Genomic DNA, 8,672 nt, shown 5'->3' with positions numbered 1-8,672 from the left:
GACAGCCTTACAAACTCTGCAAATATATAGAGTTTAAAAGATATTTTGTTGTTTTTTTTACTGTTCTGCAAATATACAGAGATCAGTATATTTTTTTTGGTTTTAAAATTTGCACTGTGATTCCTCACATCTCGGTTGAAACTGTCTTCCCCACCCCACCCTCATTTTCTGTCTTGTCTTCAACTGATATAACTGGTTTTTATAGCTTGTGTGTTGCTTAACCCAAAGTTCCCTTAATCTGACCTGTTAATAACAGCCTGCATTTAAATTGGAACCTGTGTACTTAGAGACAGCCTACAAGACTATCTGCAAATATATAGAGCTGAGTATATTTTTCTGTATTATTCTGTATTATAGCGCTAAATTGTTGCTTAGATATATGTTGTCTTACTGTTCTGCAAATATATAGAGATCAGTATATATTTTTTTTGGTTTTAAAATTTGCACTGTGATTCCTCACATCTCTGTTGAAACTGTCTTCCCCACCCCCCTCCTCATTTTCTGCCTTGTCTTCAGCTGATATAACTGGTTTTTATAGCTTGTGTGTTGCTTAACTCAAAATTCCCTTAATTTGACCTGTTAATAACAGCTTGCATTTAAATTGGAACCTGTGTACTGAGAGACAGCTTTACAAGACAATCTGCAAATATATAGAGCTGATTATATTTTTCTGTATTATTCTGTATTATAGAACTAAATTGTTGCTTAGATATCTGTTGTCTTACTGTTCTGCAAATATACAGAGATCAACATATATTTTTTTGGTTTTAAAATTTGCACTGTGATTCTTCACATCTCTGTTGAAACTGTCTTCCCCAACCCCCGTCATTTTCTGCCTTGTCTTCAGCAGATTTAACTGGTTTTTATAGCTTGTGTGTTGCTTAACTCAAAGTTCCCTTAATTTAACCTGTTAATAACAGCGTGCATTTAAATTGGAACCTGTGTACTGAAAGACAGCCTACAAGAGTATTTGCAAATATTAACAGCTGAGTATATTTTTCTGTATTATTCTGTATTATAGTGCTAAATTGTTGCTTAGATATATGTTGTCTTACTGTTCTGCAAATATATAGAGATCAGTATATATATTTCTTTGTTTTTTTAAAATTTGCACTGTGATTCCTCACATCTCTTTTGAAACTGTCTTCCCCAACCCCTCCTCATTTTCTGCCTTGTCTTCAGCTGATATAACTGGTTTTTATAGCTTGTGTGTTGCTTAACTCAAAGTTCCCTTAATTTGACCTGTTAATAACAGCCTGCATTTTAACTGGAACCTGTGTACTGAGAGACAGCCTTACAAGACTATCTGCAAATATAAAGAGCTGAGTATATTTTTCTGTATTATTCTGTATTATAGAGCTAAATTGTTGCTTAGATATCTGTTGTCTTACTGTTCAGCAAATATACAGAGATCAGTATATATTTTTTTGGTTTTAAAATTTGCACTGTGATTCCTTACATCTCTGTTGAAACTTTCTTCCCCACCCCACCCCCACCCTCATTTTCTGCCTTGTCTTCAGCTGATATAACTGTTTTTATAGCTTGTGTGTTGCTTAACTCAAAGTTCCTTTAATTTGACCTGTTAATAACAGCCTGCATTTGAATTGGAACCTGTGTACTGAGAGACAGCCTTACAAGACTATCTGCAAATATAAAGAGCTGAGTATATTTTTCTGTATTATTCTTTATTATAGAGCTAAATTGTTGCTTAGATAACTGTTGTCGTACTGTTCTGCAAATATACGGAGATCAGTATATATTTTTTTGGTTTTAAAATTTGCACTGTGATTCCTCACATCTCTGCTGAAACTGTCTTCCCCACCCTGTTCTTGGTTGTAGTTTAAATTTGGTGGCTTTTGCAGTGCCCGCCCCACTGTAGATTTGATCTAGGACACTCCCCCAGTCCCATCTCTTTACCGCATTCTACCTAATAAATCCTTTCTGCACTTGCTTTTAGTCCTTTTTAATTTAATTACATTTTTTCAAACTGTGTGTGGACTAATATTGCTACATACTCAAGTGTGCCAGCTTGCACTCCATGTGAATTGTTTTTTACTACTGTTTTTTTGCTAATTTTCTGAAAGAAAATTGTAAGCCTGTTTCCTACCTTTCCTGTAATTAGTGTTCCAGATACAGATCTGCTGTATCCAAGACTGTTTGTAAGCTTCTGAGCCCACCAAGCCTTTCTGTGTTGGAGGGAAGCCTTCTAGCTTATCAGTGGGAGTAGTAAGCATTAGGTAACCTGTCTACCACATAGGGAGTGGTTCTGGTCTAGAATTTGTAATTATTGGCCGTTTGGGTGGTTATCCATCTCTCTCAACTTTCTAATTTGAAGGCCTGCATTTGCACTTGTTCATGTCCTGTAACTCCTGAGCCCATCTCATTTGCTCACTCAAAAAAAAAATGTATCTGCTTTTACTGCATTTGTGTTTCTTCCTACTTTATTTTGCTTTTGAGTCATCTTAAAAGTACTCAGTTTTATTTATTACTGCTTGGTGTAACTCATTCTAAGCCTTTTAGTTTAAGCACTTGGGCTTCAGACCAGTTGTTTTACATTAAGAAGGTTTGTGGTCTGCACTGTAGTGGCAGAACAGGTAGCTTACATTCTTCTAAGTTGGAAACTGCTGATTGAGGGCTCAGTGTTTGTTATTCTAAAAGTGTATTAATTCTGGTTTAAGCACTTGGGCTTCAGGCCAGTTATTTTACATTAAGAGGGCTCGTGGTTTGCACTCTTGTGGGAGGAGAGGCTGGACTCTGCCCTTCTGAGCTGGGAATTTCTGGTTAAAGGCTTATAGTGCCTGCAAATTTGAACTGCTTTTTACTGAAATTGGTACACCTTGTTTGCTGTTGGATAGACTAGATCCAGGCCGGCTGAATCTAGCTTTGTTTGTATAACTTGAGCACTAATCCAGGCATTCTTTAAAGTATTCAATTGTATTTATTACTGCTTGGTAGTAACTTGATTAAAGTGTAGCTATCATTCTAAGTCTTTTGGATTAAGCACTTGGGCTTCAGACCAGTTGTTTTACATTAGGAAGGTTTGTGGCCTGCACTGTGGTGGCAGGACAAGTAGCTTACATCCTTCTAAGTTGGGAACTGCTGATTGAGGGCTCAGTGTCTGTTATTCTAAAAGTGCATTAGTTCTGGTTTAAGCACTTGGGCTTCAGGCCAGTTATTTTACATTAAGAAGGTTCGTGGTCTGCACTCTTGTGGGAGGAGAGGGTGGACTCTGCGCTTCTGAGCTGGGAATTTCTGGTTAAAGGCTTATAGTGCCTGCATATTTGAACTGTTTCTTACTGAAATTGGTACACTTTGCTGTAGCATAGACTAGATCCAGGCCTGCTGAATCTAGCTTTGTTTGTATGCTTGTTGTTTGTTTGCTTGTTATTTCCCTGAAATGCTAATTCCACGTAAAATGCAGCTTTTCAGCGCTTCTGTGGATCCCTAGTGATATCTGCATTGCGTACTGTATTTATTTCCTTGTTTCACTTGAAAGAAAGTTACTGTTTGTCATTTTTGCATTTAAGTTACCTGTAACACATTGCATTTAAGTTACCTGGCACTTGCTCACTAAAGCAATTATATAAGTCAGCACTAAAAATTAAAAGCACTACACCCTCACAAACTCCCCTTGAGTACCTTGTTCCCCATTGGCCCTTTTTTTCAATTATAAAGGAATTCCCAATACTACTCTAGCATGTCCTAAGGTCAGTTGTCAAACTCCTCTTTGGTCCAGCTGGTGAATCTGGGAATCTTGAGGCAATATTACAACTGCCTCATGTACACAGACAACTCTCTCCTCCTCCCAACAAATTCCAACACATGTAAGAGATGCAACCATATAGCCAAACTGGAGGCTAAGCTCTCTCAACTCAGTACTGGCGTAACCAGTCAGGAGGAGAAGGAAACCACACTCACTACAATTCCAGTCTCACATAAACCTACCACAACAGCAAACCAAACACATAAACACACAAAAACATACTCGGAGGCTCTAAATAAAAATCTGTCTAAGCAGCAGAGACCTCCAAAGCAGACACTCAAGCAACCGCTACCCCAAAACAAAACACGTGCAACACATAGCTCACAAAGCCAGTGTGCTGAACAGTCACAGCCCTTAAGGCTAAACAACACACCTGATATACACTTGTAATAGGTGACTCTATCGTCAGGCACACTGACGTCCCGCTCACCAGGCTGAACAAGGAGAAGGTCATGGTGAGCTGCCTGTCAAGCACTAGGATCCGCCACATAACACAAGCACTCAGGTCACTCCAAGACAAGTACAAATATGACTCAGTCATTGTCCATGCTGGTGTGAATGACCTAAGACGTACCTCCCTGGACTACATGAAAAGAGACATAGAGGAGCTCTATGAGCACGTAGCCCAGGCCGGTATGACCCTGACCTTGAGTAGCATCTTACCCTCACCAAGAATGATGCCACAATATGAAGACAAGATGATCAATTTCAACAATTGGCTTAAGTATTGGTGTCATTCAAAGGGGATCCAATGCCTGTCAGCCTGGGATGACATGCTCAACAAGCCACGATGCTTCGCTAGGGACAGCTTGCACCTGTCACCCCTGGGCTTTTGGATATTGGCAAAGGCTCTTCCTACCCCCATAGTGCCTTTTTTTAGGCAAGGCTCAAAAGACAAACCCACCTCCATAGGTATCACAAGGCATAAGAAACTAAGAGTAATGCTTCTCAACGCCAGAAGTCTAAACATCAAGATGCACGCACTCAAAACTCTCCTTAGCATGGAGAACATCGATATCTGTGCAGTAACAGAAACCTGGTTCAAGGCTCCCGAGAGCACCCCAGCACTACCAGGTTATACCTCATACCATGCTTTCCGGCCCCAAAACTTGGACCGAACCACAAAAGGAGGGGGAGTATCAATATTCGTCAAAGATACCCACACCTCCAGGTTGGTGGCACAGCACGAAGCATCAGAGACTATCCATGTGCAACTAACAGTGGGTAAAACTGCCTTCCAGTTTATAGCCTGCTAAAGACCACCCTTCCAAACCCAGGAACCCCACTCGGCCTTCCTGAGAACACTGGAAAATATGAAGGTCTCTCCAAACACCATTATATTGGGTGACTTCAACTACCCAAACATAGACTGGGAGCATTACTCTAGCTCCAACACCCTAGCCCAAAGGTTCCTAGAATTTATAAACTCAAATGCTATGGAACAACTTGTTACCACTCCCACAAGAGGGGAAAACATACTGGACCTGATCATCACCAACATGGGGACTCTATGCTCCAGACCAGAAGTGTATCCCTCACTGGTAAGATCAGACCATAAACTAATCTCACTGGATATTCACATCCCGACCCCACCCCCTGCCCAGAAAACCACAGTGAAAAACTTCTCTAAAGCAAATTCCCCACTCCTCAGAACTGACGTGGAACCCTCCACAGCCGCCGAGCCTGTGGAAAATATGGCCCAGACCGCAGAATCCTTTATAAACGCATTCTATGAACACCTTCAGGAATGCATGGATCATGCATTCCCAAATAAAACCAAGACTCAATCCTCCAAATGCAGACGTCCTGTCTGGTGGACCCCAGCCATAAACAAACTATACAATAGAAGGAGGAAGCTACTACATGATAGAGCAAAATCCCAAAAAGGGAAGGCATCTCTGATCAGTATTAGCAAAAAACTATGGGCACTCATAAAATTGTCTAAGGCCAGCTTCGAGAGAAAAATTGCACAGGACACTAAGGATAATCACAAGGCTTTCTTTAGGTATGTTAGGAACCTGGGTGGGAATTCCCAGATATGCTCAGAATTAGTCCAAAATGACAAAAAATACACCGACCCCACAGACATTGCCAACATCCTAGCTGACAGGTACAGCACAAACATCTCCCCCCCCCACCAAAAGGGCAAATATCTATCCCAGCAGAGTGCTGCCCCCTGACATCTCAGATGCTCAGGTAAGAGCCGCCCTCTCCAAAGCAAAAAAAACAGCATCAATGGGACCAGACGGTGTCCCGGGCTGCGTCTTACATGAACTCCAAGAAGAGCTAAACCCAAACATAAAACTACTGTTCAATCTCAGCCTTACTACAGGATATGTACCCAAAGAGTGGCGTACAGCAACAGTGGTCCCTCTCCACAAAGGTGGTGCCTCAACGGATCCTGGAAACTATCGCCCCGTAAGCCTGACTAGCTTGGTCTGCAAAGCTATGGAAAGGATCATCGTGGACCTCATAAATAAAGATATTGGGGACCAACAGACACTGGATCCTACCCAGTTCAGCTTTGTTAAGGGCAGATCCTGCCTCTTAAACCTGGTCAATTTCTTTGAAACAGTCACCAAGGCCACTGACAAGGGGAAGGTGATCTACACAGCCTACCTGGACCTCGCAAAAGCCTTTGATACAATACCCCACTCGGGCATTATAGATAAGCTCACCAGCTTAAATATAAACCCCTATGTCACTAGATGGGTTGCAAACTGGCTCAAGGACAGAACCCACATGGTTAGAATTGCTGCAGCCATGTCAGACTCCAAACCAATTACAAGTGGCGTCCCACAAGGTTCAGTCCTGGGACCTCTCTTGTTCGTTATATATTTCTCGGAGGTACAAGCCAACAAGGAAGGACTGCGGCTGACCAAGTTCGCAGATGACTGCAAACTGGGTGCCATAATCGACTCTCCAGCCGACACAAGCATCTTCCAAAAGGGCCTCATAGAAACAGACAACTGGTGCCAGAGCCATGGCCTCAAGCTAAACACCAAAAAGTGTATAGTCATCCCCTTTGGCAAAAACAAAGTGCCCACAAATTACCACATAGGTGGTAATCCATTAAGTACAGAAGAAGTAATTAGGGACCTGGGGACCCAAGTTGATAGCAATCTCTCATTTGACAACCACGTGGCCAAAGTGGCTAGAAAAACATTTTATATCGCCTACCTAATCATGAAGGGATTCACATCTAGATCAGGGGAGGTCATCGTGCCTCTTTACTCATCCCTCATCGGGCCCATAATTGAGTACAATGCCCCTTTAGGGATGTACCTTACCAGACACCTGCAGCAACTGGAAAGACCCCAAAAGTACCTCACCAAGAGGATCAAAGGGCTCAAACAGATGCTATATGCTACCCGGTTAAAGAAACTCCAGCTCTACTCAGTGGCATACCGCCTGCTCAGAGGCGATCTGTGCCTGACGTATAAAGCCATGTCCAACCCGGAATTAATGGACATGCTGCACCTCAGAAAATCCAAATCCCATCGAGCTACATGCTTGAGAGACTTGAACCTCAGCACTGAAATAAATAGGACATGCTGGAGGGACAGATTCATAACCCAGAGGCTCCCTTCACTCTGGAATAAAATCCCAGTCCAGGTTAGGCAGAGTCCCTCATTGACTCTCTTCAAGAGGAATCTTGATGAGTGGATGGGAGATCGTAGGTTTACCCCGGGTATCACTTATGTGTCACTGTTAGACAGAGGCACAGTATACTAACCTCGAACAATGGCATAGCAAAATTAATTTACAATGGGTGGCGAAAGCCAAACACACTCTGGCTAGGCTTATACATGCCCTAGGGCAGATGGCCTAGTATGAACCTATGAACCTATAGGAAAACACGACTACATAATACAGGCGTTGCTGGTGTTTCCCTTTTCATTCCTTTTTAATACTTTGTTGTCACATGGGATGTTCTTGATATATCTGTATATAAGTATGTATCTATATCTGGGCATAAACACACACACATACATCTACATAATGGAATACATTTCCTATACTGTTGAATGACTGTGCTGGATGATATGTTTGTGATAACATCCGATATCTGTATATCTGCCATGGCTTAGTGGTAAATCACATTGGCTGTGGTGTGCAGGGTCCCAGTTTAGAGCCTTGCAGAGGCCATTTATTTTGTTGCTGGGCAGAACAAGGCCATTGGATACGGAGTGATTAAGGCACTTTAAAGCAGTTGTGAGCGGGTGTGCGTGGATTTGCATGGAGATAAGCAATGCTAACCTCCAGTTACAGTTTCTTACACTCTGTTAGCCTCTACATTGCTTCACTAGTGTGATACTCACATACCGGCAGCCAAACAGGCTTACACCCGCATGCTCCTGCACTTGCAAATCCACTGAATTTGGTGTTTGCATCTGACACACACACCCCAGGTGGGAGTGAGGACTATGATATTACCTTGTGAAGCCTATTACATTGGATTGCATGCCTACAGTATCGGGTATGGCTGCCCATTAGGCGTAAGCATGCCGTTCGACTGAATGGAATCCGCGGCCTGCTCAGAGTGTCGGGACACATGTCGTATGTTGTGTCGACCCATGGGTTATCAGGCTTGCACAATCTATTGGTGCATGTACGTATACAGCCTGGTTTCATGAATCATTACAGGGACTGACTCCGATGATCAGTAATTTTTAGGGTGAACCACAAGGGACAGTGATGTCTTTGTTTCAAGATTAGACCTGGCAAGTCTCTCTTACTGGTAGTATCCTGCTGGTGGTCTGGGAAGCAGTGGTGTGTTTACTTTTATTGTGTGTCTGTATGTCTCACTGGCCTAGGTGGGGGGGGGGTTGATGCTACGTGTTACACGTTTGTTGATTGGACCCCTCTCCCCCATATGCACGGCCTGTGAACATATGTAATTCGTAAC

This window comes from Protopterus annectens, chromosome 4.part0, assembly GCF_019279795.1.
Source record: "Protopterus annectens isolate FY-2018-M chromosome 4.part0, PAN1.0, whole genome shotgun sequence".
Lineage (NCBI taxonomy): Eukaryota > Metazoa > Chordata > Ceratodontiformes > Protopteridae > Protopterus > Protopterus annectens.
This window is presented reverse-complemented; position numbering follows the sequence as displayed.